At 41.2% G+C, this 10,600-nt stretch overlaps 1 protein-coding gene across 5 annotated transcripts in view; it reads left to right on the top strand.

Moving 5' to 3' along the window:
* Positions 1-6,815: 6,815 nt before the first annotated feature.
* ARPP21 (cAMP regulated phosphoprotein 21) overlaps positions 6,816-10,600 on the top strand; it is a 160,255-nt gene continuing 156,470 nt past the window's right edge. For 2 of the 5 annotated variants that reach the window (XM_033132274.1, XM_033132273.1), the window contains exon 1: positions 6,817-7,524. The gene's annotated coding sequence lies outside the window, so the exon portion shown is untranslated. Of the gene's footprint in view, positions 7,525-10,600 lie in introns of all 5 variants that reach the window. The other 3 variants (XM_033132278.1, XM_033132275.1, XM_033132276.1) reach the window with 3 other exon arrangements.

The raw sequence follows: 10,600 nt of genomic DNA, 5'->3' as shown, positions 1-10,600 counted from the left end.
TGGTGGGATTACTTTCACAATATATACATATATCAAATCACCACTGTGCACACTTTAAATGTCCTACAATTTTGTTTGTCATTTATACCTCAGTGAAACTAAATTCAAAAAAAAAGGAAAATACAATCTTGGTTAGACAATATCAAGAGTTAATATAACATATCAATAATTAGAATAGTGCGGTATTGTTCAGATGGAGAATTAATGCTATCACCTCATTTTAGAAATTTAAAAATTAAAAATAACTCAGGCTTTAGGGTGGAAATAACTTATTTGAGTCTCACAGTGACTTGATAGCTGATTCAGGACCAAAATTCTGCTCTCCTGAATTCCAGGCCTGACCTCTGTTTACTGCGGTACATGTTACTGTCTCATATGGTGTTAGACTAGCAGAGAGTTTATGAATCAGGGAATCTAGGCTGTGCTGTGACTAAAACAATCCTAAAAATTCAGTTGGTTAAAGACAGTATTTTTTTTCTTGCTTAGTTTATATGTCTGACATGAGTCAGTGTTGAAATCTGCTCCACACAGTCACTCAGGGACCCAGACTGATAGAGGCTGATCATCATGTAGCTAGACTTTCTGGACAGTTGACCTCATCTGTGGCCATGCGGAGGGTCAAAAAGAACCTAGAGAATTTCATGGAGGCTTTTCATTGCCCCAGCCCCAAAATGGCATGTGTCAGTTCCATTAACACATCACTGGTGTGAACTTGTCACATGGCCCTGCCTGACTGTAAGAGTCTGCAGAGTGAGATGTCTTATCTCTCTAGGAAGGAAAGAAGAACTGGCTATGCGCCCTGGACTGCACTTACATGGAGTAAAGTGAAAGTGACTGAATTGTTAGGCTGATGATTCTTATGTGATTCTTTCTCTCCCATTGAGGCTTCCAGTTTTGTTTTTTTTTAATACATTCCTGAATGTCTGTGTCTTTACCCTCATCTTAGGAGTTGAAGGATAAATATATGATAATGTAAGTCAAATCAGTGGGTTTGGCTCTGTGTGGTTAAAATGATAAACAAAGGAAGAGAATCAAAACAATGATTTGGAGGCTTGTCCACGGTTCCCAGGGACCTGCTTTATTTGTGGAGTAAAAGAAGGCAGACCTGCAGTTTACCAAATTTCAACTTTTTAGCCTAAAATGATTTATTCATCTTCCACAAATAGTTATCTTTTTTAAAGGAAAAAAATATGTGTCAGGTGTCTGTGTTAAGGGAAAAATCTAAAGCAAAAATATCATTAATTAGCATGTATGATTTTTGTTTAATTCTCTTTCTGTAACAAAAGTTTTTGCTGTAATTTAATACAATTCAATTAAAAATATACATAGAAAAGTGTCTTGTATGTTTTAATGGAATATTTATTTTTTAATCAATATAATTTATACCAGGAAGGCAAAAGATTAGTAATCATAACAAAAGATATTTGAAGAGCAATTCACATTTTAAGGATTTACCCTAAAGGGATAATCTTCCAATTAACAAATCACACCTTCCAATAGCTTTCACTTATGTATAACACACACACACACACGTTTTGTATTTAATAGGCTACTATGCTGTCATCAATATGTTGATACAGTCAATGTCATAGGAACAAACCCCATGACTTATTCTCAAGTAGAGAACAGAGAGCTGATTATAAAGTAACATGTATTTTGCAATCCATTTATGCAAAATATAGCTATATATTTATGGATATATATGCACAGAGATCGGCTAAGCACAAAAGTGATGGCTGTTTGGGTGGTGATATTTTAGGAGATTTTAATTTTGTTTCTTTTTAATTTTGATCCTTCCCCCCCTTTTTTTCCCCACCAATGTGTAGCTATAGATTTTGCAAATATACATTTATTTTCAAAAGAAAATAAAAACAAATTTTTTTTTAAAGAGTGGCTTTGGAGAACAAGTCCATACATTCATGCAAACTTATAAATATGCATATTCCCTTTTTTCAGGATATTGGCCCACAACTGGGTTTACAGTAAGATCTTAGTACTCTTTTGAAATATTAACATTGTGGGTATGTTTTACCTTTTATCCACAGACACACACACATATGCACACCATTTTAAGCTATGAAGAACAGTTTAAAAATATAAGTGTCTTACATTTCATTAGAGATGGATTGTAGTTGTTTTATTCTAGTGCCTAATTCATAGACCTTTTAATATCTCCTTGTTGAGAAGCCACATATATTATTCCAAGTTCTGAATAACTTGGTAACCTTTGTCTTCCCTTGTGTGGAAAAGGGAACAGTGTCTGTTATGGAGGAAAATGCTGTATCTCAGGAACTGAAATGTAAAACTGGAGACAGCATCACACACAGTGCTTTGGCAAATGTTAGTTTATGCTCTGATTCATCCCTTGTATTTGGGGGGAAAACATTTACCTCTGTTCTCCCCATGTACGCTTCTGATGCTTCTGTTTTCAATTCTGGGCTCATTTGCTAAAAATGATAAACATCTTTTGTGGGTTCCATAGGAAGTTGAGAACACTTCATGCTGCAGAAGGTCCTGGAGGGGGCTGCTAACACAGGCCAAGTAGAGAGGGCCTGCGGGACGTCCTGCCTGCACACACCTGCTCTGCAGTCAGATAGAGTTCCTGCATCTGTGTGCTCTGCTGCCTGCCACACATGCCTCAGCTGTGCCAAAGCCACGGGTCCCTCAGGGCAGCCAGTGCAGTGAAGAAAACAACACGATACTCTGGGGACCAGAGGGACAAAACCCCCAAATACTAAGGGTGTGTCTAAATGCTGGTATTTCTGTCCCAAGAGATGAGGGAAAGGCATATGCTTTTTGGTCAACAGCCTTTCTTGTCGTGTGATGCTCAAATCTTTCAGTGACAGGTTTCCCAAACCTCTCTTTAGTTGTTTCCTCCTGTTTCTTCTTATTGTCCTTCCTCTGATTTAGATGCATCTTCATGAAAATACTACACACATTCATTTTCGAGGACATGTCTTGTTTTGCATTCTCAGCAAAGTACGACTGTGTGGTTGTGCAGGCCAGTGTTCATTTATGGTCTGCCTGTGAGAACACCGAGGGTTCGTGGAGGTAATTTTCTTATGCTGCGCACAGCAGACTACAGAGAAAACATGGCTACCCATCAAGGGATCTGTGCCATGAGAACATTTGGTTTCTAGTCTCCCAAGTCCTCTTTGTTTTTGATCGTGACATTTCTTCATGCTCAGATGCATACGTGATGTAACATTCTTTGTTGATGTTCTGAAATGTGTTTTAGAGTTATTTTGGCTCAGCACAAAATAAGAATGGGGAACTAAACTTTTCTGGTTGAAATGCTAATCCTTTTTTCCCCTTCTTATCCCCCTGCCTTTCTGTACCATGCATATTTGTATGGCTTTAAACCCAAGAATGGTATTTAATAAAAACCAAGATTGTTTTGTTGGGAACAGGGCAAATGAGAAGTCTCTCTAGGGGATCTGTGGGCCTTTATTGTGGTGGAGGAGAATGCCCTAAAGAGGAGTTCCTCGCAGCCTAATTGTTGAGGAATGATGGAAGTTCAACAGCATGGAAATTCTACTTCTCGCTTCAGCTGAAAAGGTGCTTATAAAGGTAGTTGGGCGATTTTAGCAATTTGCCTTATTTTGAAAATCCAATTTGGAAGCTTCATTACAGGGCACTAATTTAGTGTCTTAGGGGAATATGTGTTTAAGGGAGCTTGTCGAGACAATCTTAGATGTTTGCCAGTGTGTAGGTGAGCTCAAATCCCCAAGCTGGGGATACCTGGTTACATGTAGTCTTTTTCATTTCAAACATGATACCGAATAAATTCAAAAGCACCCAGACCAAGAGAATACCAGCACCATTTTCTCTTCCCACACTACTACCAGTTCCCACCCCTAACCTTAGTTCGGATGCTTTCAGTGCATAAATACTTCTGTGACTGGCATTGTGGATCTGGCACCCAGAGGTCCAGTAAGGCAGATAACAGTTTTAGTGCATTTAGTGGTGGTTACTATATGACAGGTCACGGACCTTAAGGAATGATAACTGTTTCAAATCGTTTAAGGAAATACAAACACTTTCTGAATGCCTAGAATAATCATTTATTGTTCACTGCCTGCCTACTAATCCCAGAAGTATATTTCAGTTTTACATTGGGACACAAAACTTAAAATTTGGTTAGCTGAATGTTAATTATCTGCATAGCCTCAAATAAACTTGAGCCTTCTCCAGTTCCTATTTTGTTGACAAAATAGTATGAGAAAAGGTAGAAAAATTTAGTTGAAGCAAATTAGTGTTATTCATCTTTGGGGTGCTTTTTTTAAATAAAGGTTAAAATCCATGAGAAATTGCAATAAATGTTGTCATCAATTTTGGCCATGCACTATCAAGATATTGAAGCATTTTGTCTTGTTCTTTTACGTAATCCCTGGAGTTTGTACCAAGAGTACTGGTTGAGTTCCCCTCCCCCTGCCCAATGGCTGTTAATTTCTAATCCAGTTATAGCCTTGAGCTGCAATTTTTTTTAGTGAACTCTCAGAGTAAAATCTGATTCATTCTAGGAAGAGTTTGTGTTAAGAGCAAGATGTTAAGGTTCCCTGTTAGTAGATCACCCATCCATCCATTCAAGAGATGCTGATATGTAGTGTTATCCAGAAGGAAAATCAAGTACCCTGACCCTCGTCCCAGGTAGCCCCAATTGTGTGAATTTATGGCATAGCACAACTTAGCAGAACAATTTTCCCCAAAGAAAAGCAGGGGTTTTTTTAGGACATAACTTGAGATAAAGGAAAGGGAAAAGAATCAGAAATACTTTTTATTAACTCTCTCTTGACTTCCAGATTGCTGGAAGGAAGAGGAAAATGCTTGTCAAAATGCTTTTGGAAAGGACTGAGTAGAAATAGATCAACATAAGGGTTTTGAATTCCTCAGGCTTCTTTTGCTGAAACCTCATACATACAGCAGATTCATTCTTATTCTAGCAACCGCTGATCCCCAAGGGAGACAATTTCTAGTATTTGGAAAATATAGTAATTACCTATTCATCAAGGACCAGTACACTCCTATCCTAATTTTTTTCACAGAATTTTCTAGAGCTACACATATCATCTGTTTGATATTTACAGTTAATATCTTAGCATAGATGAACATAGCTACCGATGTTGAAATTACATTTCTATAAAAAGTGGAAGGCACATCCCTTAATAAATCTGTGTATAATGTCTGTCATTAGAAATGGATGTCAATAAATGAGTAAAAGGATGTGGAATTTTTCAAAATACGGTTTATGCTAGTTATTTATTTGTTGTCTATTCATGGGATTACTAATTGCAGCTGGTGAAGTTGATTTTCCCTCTCTAATTTATTACGGGATGGGGCGTTCATTGCACCAAATCCATAGTTATTCAGCGTCTACATTTCAGAAACTGAATTGCTGGATACTGTCAAAATGAGCTTTGGCAATCCCATGCAGGCGTGCACAACTATAATTTTGCTTCACATTAATAACAACCTAGCAAAAAAGCCCAGAATCAAATGTCTTGGTCTCAGCTGGGGGCAGAAAGCCAGAGTGATATATCTTGGCTGGTGACCTATAATATTGGAAAAGTAAGCTCTATATGCACTCAGGATGGGTGGGCGGTATTCCGGAAATATATTCCCATTCCTCCATGATTTTTTTTTTTTGGTAGTGTGTGCCCTGAGACAATAAAAATGAAAGACAGAATTACAGATAATAAATTTAGCACATCTCCAGAACAAATGGGAAATGCCGCGCTTTTATTTCTTCGGATGTCAACTCTGTTCCCTGCCCCACGCCCTGCCCTGCCTTGGTTTCTGCAGCACCTCGGTGATTCTAAACCAGCTCTCTGGTGGGCAGCGGTCCGGGGGGCAGTCATCCACAGGGACTGAACTTGAAGCTGCGCGCCGGGACTTTTGGTCTTGCTCAAAGCTGAGAATCTCTGAGAGCTCTGAGGCTACGGATTCATTTGGGTGGAGTGAGGTGTTATTGTGGGATATTCTCTGCAGAGTTGGCCTGGAGAGTGAGCACCCGAGAAAGAGAGCTGAGCAAGGCTTTGCCAAGTGTCCGAGGAGTCGCGAGGCACCTGGCAGCGGTACGCTGGAGGGCTCCGGCACCGGGGGCGGTGCACGCTTGCTGGCGGGGAGCCGGGAGGCGGTATGGAGGGGCAGGGGGCAACGTGCCAGTTTTCTCTCTGATTAATGATGCTCACGCGGCCGCGCGTGGTTCATGCGCTTTGTCTCTAGCCTTGGGGCTGGCGGAGAACAGCCAGGAGAATGCATGGCACCGCGCGCGCCAGGCACACCCGGCAGGTCCCGGCGCTCCGACTCGGCCAACTCTGGCCTCGCCCGGTGGCAGAGAGACCCCGGTACCCATAGGCGCTCAGCCGCGGCCATCTCCCGGGTGTGGCCGGTCAGGGGACTGGAGTCTGCAGCCGGACCAGCTGCGGGGCCACATGCCACACTCGCTTTTCCTCGGGCCGGGACGGAGACCGGACGCAGCCAGGGCTGCGGAGAGGAGCCAGGCACCGCCCCCGGCCACAGTGCCAGCCGCGTGGGAGGGCAGAGCCGGGCAGAGGGTCAGACAACGGAGGCGGGGGACAGGGGACGCGGAACCGGAGGACGGACCGAGGCTGGCTGGCTCAGGGTGGGACTGACAGAGTGACTGAGCCACGGACAGGTGGAAGCAGTTAGACCGCTTGAGACAGGGAAGCCAGCAAGAAGAGAGGGAGAGGCAGGGGAGAGAGAGAGAGAAAAGAGAGCGAGAGAGAGAGCGAGAGAGCGAGAGAGCGAGAGCGAGAGCGAGAGAGAGAGAGAGAGAGAGAGAGAACGAGAGAGAGAGAGAAAGAGAGAGAGAGAGAGAGAGAGAGAGAGAGAGAGAGAGAGAGAGAGAGAGAGGAAGCGTGCTCTCTCCCCACTCCAGACGCCCTCCTCTGTCCGAGCAAAGCGGCTGAGGGCACTGAATGGGAGAGGGAGAGAGATGCGGGCACAGAAGACTGCAAAAGGGACCCTGTATTGCTAGTGGGACTGAGAGATGAGGAGGGACAGGCAGACCGACTCACTCACGGACTGACAGCGAGAGTGGCAGCTCCCAGAGCAGAGCGCAGGAAAGCCAGAATCCCGCGCTGAGCTGCCAGGCTGCGAGACAGACGGTCAGACAGACAGAAGTGCAGAGGAACAGACTGGCAGACAGGAGGCGGGGTACGTTCATTCCCCGCAGCCAGCCGGGTAAAGAAGGCTGCGGCGGCGCCCCCTGAGAGCGTCCGGAGCAGCGATAAGCAGCAGGGGCAACGGGGTCGCCAGCTGAAGCCACCAGTGTCGCCGCAGTGGCGTCCGCCACAGCCTTGCAAGGATCCCAGCCGACAATGCAGAAAAGCTCCTTTTGAACTAGCAGTTAAATAAATCGACCAAAAAAAAAAAAAAAATCCAAGCTAAATCAAACAAATCCAGGCAAATCAATCACTGAGAAACAATAATATTAATAAAAACCTAATTAAATCAATCAAGGCACCAAGACGCTGGGGGGATATCCACTGTTCGGTCAAGGTAATAATCAAGGTCTTCCGACGTGAACATTGTACGCCTTTTGTGATTTTTTTTTCTCTCTTCCTTTCTGCCATATACCTGTGCTTTTCTTTCTAATTGTTTCTAGTCTGCATTTCTCTTTCGTGTTTGTAGAAAGCTGTTGTTATATTTGTATTGTGTTTTTATGTTTCGTCAAAGGAGGGGTATACTCCCCCTCCCCCAAATGAGGCAGAAATGGAAAGCTGCAAGAGACTTGAAAAAGGCAGTTCTTTCCATGTGAGAGGTCTACAGTGATTTATGCAGGTATCAAGGTAGAAAGTTCCAAGGGCTCTGTTTCATTTGAAAGAGAGAGCTCTACAAGGGGGCAAAAACTTGTAATCTGTTTGTTGTACTGGTGGGACTTGGGGTCCTGGCTCCCAAGGGGTTTAGGGAGAAGAGAAATTCCCATTTTATTTTCACATGTTCGAAATCTGTGTTTCGTGGCAAACTCCAAGTTTAATGCCTTCTGTGGCAGGTTGTAGATACAGTGGTAGAATTGAGTTGAATTAGACAAGTGCTTAGAAAGTTTCTTAGGAAGACAAATTGACTCACTCAATGTTTATGCATAGAAACAGAGCTGGAGTGGATGTGGTGTCTGTGGGCTGCTCAGATTCAGTAGTTGGTCACCTCCTGAAGGATAAGGGCAGAGTCCTGGCCTAAAAGGAAAAACAAAAAGGGAATTGAAAGTTAGAGGAATGGGGTGCTGGTTAGTACAATGCAATCACTTTCATGAGAATATGTTTAAGTGCAGATACCCACTTGATTTCTGATTTTTTAAGTCTATTGGGATGACACTTCAGCTTCTCTCAACAAGAATGACGTTCCCCAAAGTTGAAATGAGTCTGTACAAGATTTTGCTCCAATGCTGACTAAAATCAAATGATTCCTACCTCCTCCTCATTCACTTTGGAGAGCAAAATTGCTATGATTGTTTTGAGAAAACAGTGAAATGGAGATGACAGGAAATCATTTTTTTTTTCCGGGGGGTGGGTAAAAGTTAGAAAACCTTTTGACACACGCTTTAAAATAAATGCACCTGTTCCTTTGATCCTCTGTATTTGTGTCACCACAGGGCTTGCATGTCTTAATAGGATTTTAGTTAAGGTTACTTTCTCAAAAGACAGTCATTTGGAAGCTGAGAGTTCTAGCTATGTTTTGTTCAAATAGTCGAGTAATCTACTATCTCACCAGTAATTGCTTCTGCTGCTCTCCTAATGTGGATCCCATGTGAGAAATTATGTATGCACTCTTTTCAGGTTTATATGGATTTTTAAGGTATGTATTTGTGTCCGATCCTGTATTTCCTTTTATATCGCGTTCTTTTTATCACTTCAACTAACAGAATATTTTTAAATTTTCTGGAGAGTTTAGTATATTCTTTAAGGAGTACACTTTCTTATCAAAAGATACAAAAGGCTAACCTATTACTATCCTTGCTCATCAATGCTATTATTTGTTTGAAAATAATTTGGTTTAAGTGCAACTTCTAAGGCATTTAGACTGCGATGCATACATGTCAATGTACCCTGTCTGGATGTGGTTTATTTTATTTGATTAATAATATAAATAAGTTGCCATAGATGAATGCCTGTTTGACAGAATACTTTGTTTAGGTGAGTCATATTTAAAGAAACTTATACAGCTCCAGAAATTGACAGCTTCTCAGTGATTTAATTTCACTATGTGCTGATTTATGGTACAGTGTTCATCTCAGACCTAGACAGGTTTGTGTATGCTATTAGATTTGCAAATTGCTGATCTCCCAGTGACTTTCCCTCTGAGATCCCAGCTGACTATAGTTACCTTGAGAACTGTGGGTTAGCCCTGTTAGAGCATGCTCCACTAGGGAGTTCAGTGCAGTCTATTTTTAATGCTATTTAATGAAGGAGCAAGCACCTCACTCAGCAATAAAAGAAGCATGATGGAAGACAGAGCAGTGCGTGGTTATGGATACTGGAGAAGGATATTTGGAAAGGTACAGACTGGCTGCTGGATATGGTAATTTTAATTAGTTCTAATATATTGTACTAAGAGAAATCAATTAATTTCCATGAGAGATTTACACATGAAGAGTTTGGTATGTTTTCATAAATCTCTTCAGTAATGCTTAGAAAGAAGACTCAGTAATTGGAGTGCCTTGAAACTTAAGGGAGATACTCACCGGGGAGTTCCTGCATAAATACAATTTTTAAGACAAACTGTCAGATTCTTGGGTGGTGAGAAGTGCAGAAATGATTTCAGATTTTTATAATATTGTTCTAGTGAAGGGTTTGGGGCATGTAAAATATTTGGGGCATAGAATAACTAACATCTTTCTAAGATATTATAACTTGAAGCTCTGCCTTGTGATATTTTTTTCTTCATTTTCTTTTATAAACTTGGAGTCTAGGTCCAGAATTGTGGCAACTAAGTGAAGCAGGAAGTTTTGATTGAACTCAATAGAATATTTGAGTTGTTTTCTCTTCTTGCTTCAGATAAACACGATAGATTATGTTACTGAAGATTAAATACTTTAAAAATGTAGATAGCAGAGGCAGCACTGATAACTTTTGGAATGTAATAACGAGGGGGAAAATATCTTAATATTGCAGTACATAAAACATAAGAAGCCATCTGTCTGCAGTGTTTGCATATATGCAGAACACTTGCCTTTGGTACAACATGAGAATGGTCAGTCAAAACGGTCTCTGTTGTTCAGTTTCATATTAATAACATACTATAATCAGGTTATGTCTTTGTTCAGAGGGCAACTGATTAGGCAAATGCCTAACTGGTTTCAAACTTAATAAACATAAGAGAAAGTGAGAAGTTTTTATTAAGTGGGAAAGTGAGTCATATAATTTTTGTTCAATAAAGCTGTTAGAGCAATGTACAAAGTTGTTCTGGATTTTGCCGATTTCTATCCAAAACAATAAAAACTACTAAGGGAAATACATCGCAAGGAGTTACTGTTATTTGTTGTGATTGTTTGTGTTTTCCACTTTGTACATCTAGAGGGGAAAGTAAACCACACTGGCTGTAATATTTCCCTTAGTGGTCATTTACCTTTCTGAAGATT

This window comes from Rhinolophus ferrumequinum, chromosome 17 (genome assembly GCF_004115265.2).
Source record: "Rhinolophus ferrumequinum isolate MPI-CBG mRhiFer1 chromosome 17, mRhiFer1_v1.p, whole genome shotgun sequence".
Taxonomy (NCBI): domain Eukaryota; kingdom Metazoa; phylum Chordata; class Mammalia; order Chiroptera; family Rhinolophidae; genus Rhinolophus; species Rhinolophus ferrumequinum.
The sequence above is the reverse complement of the archived record's forward strand: the minus strand, read 5'-3'. Positions and strand labels throughout refer to the sequence as shown.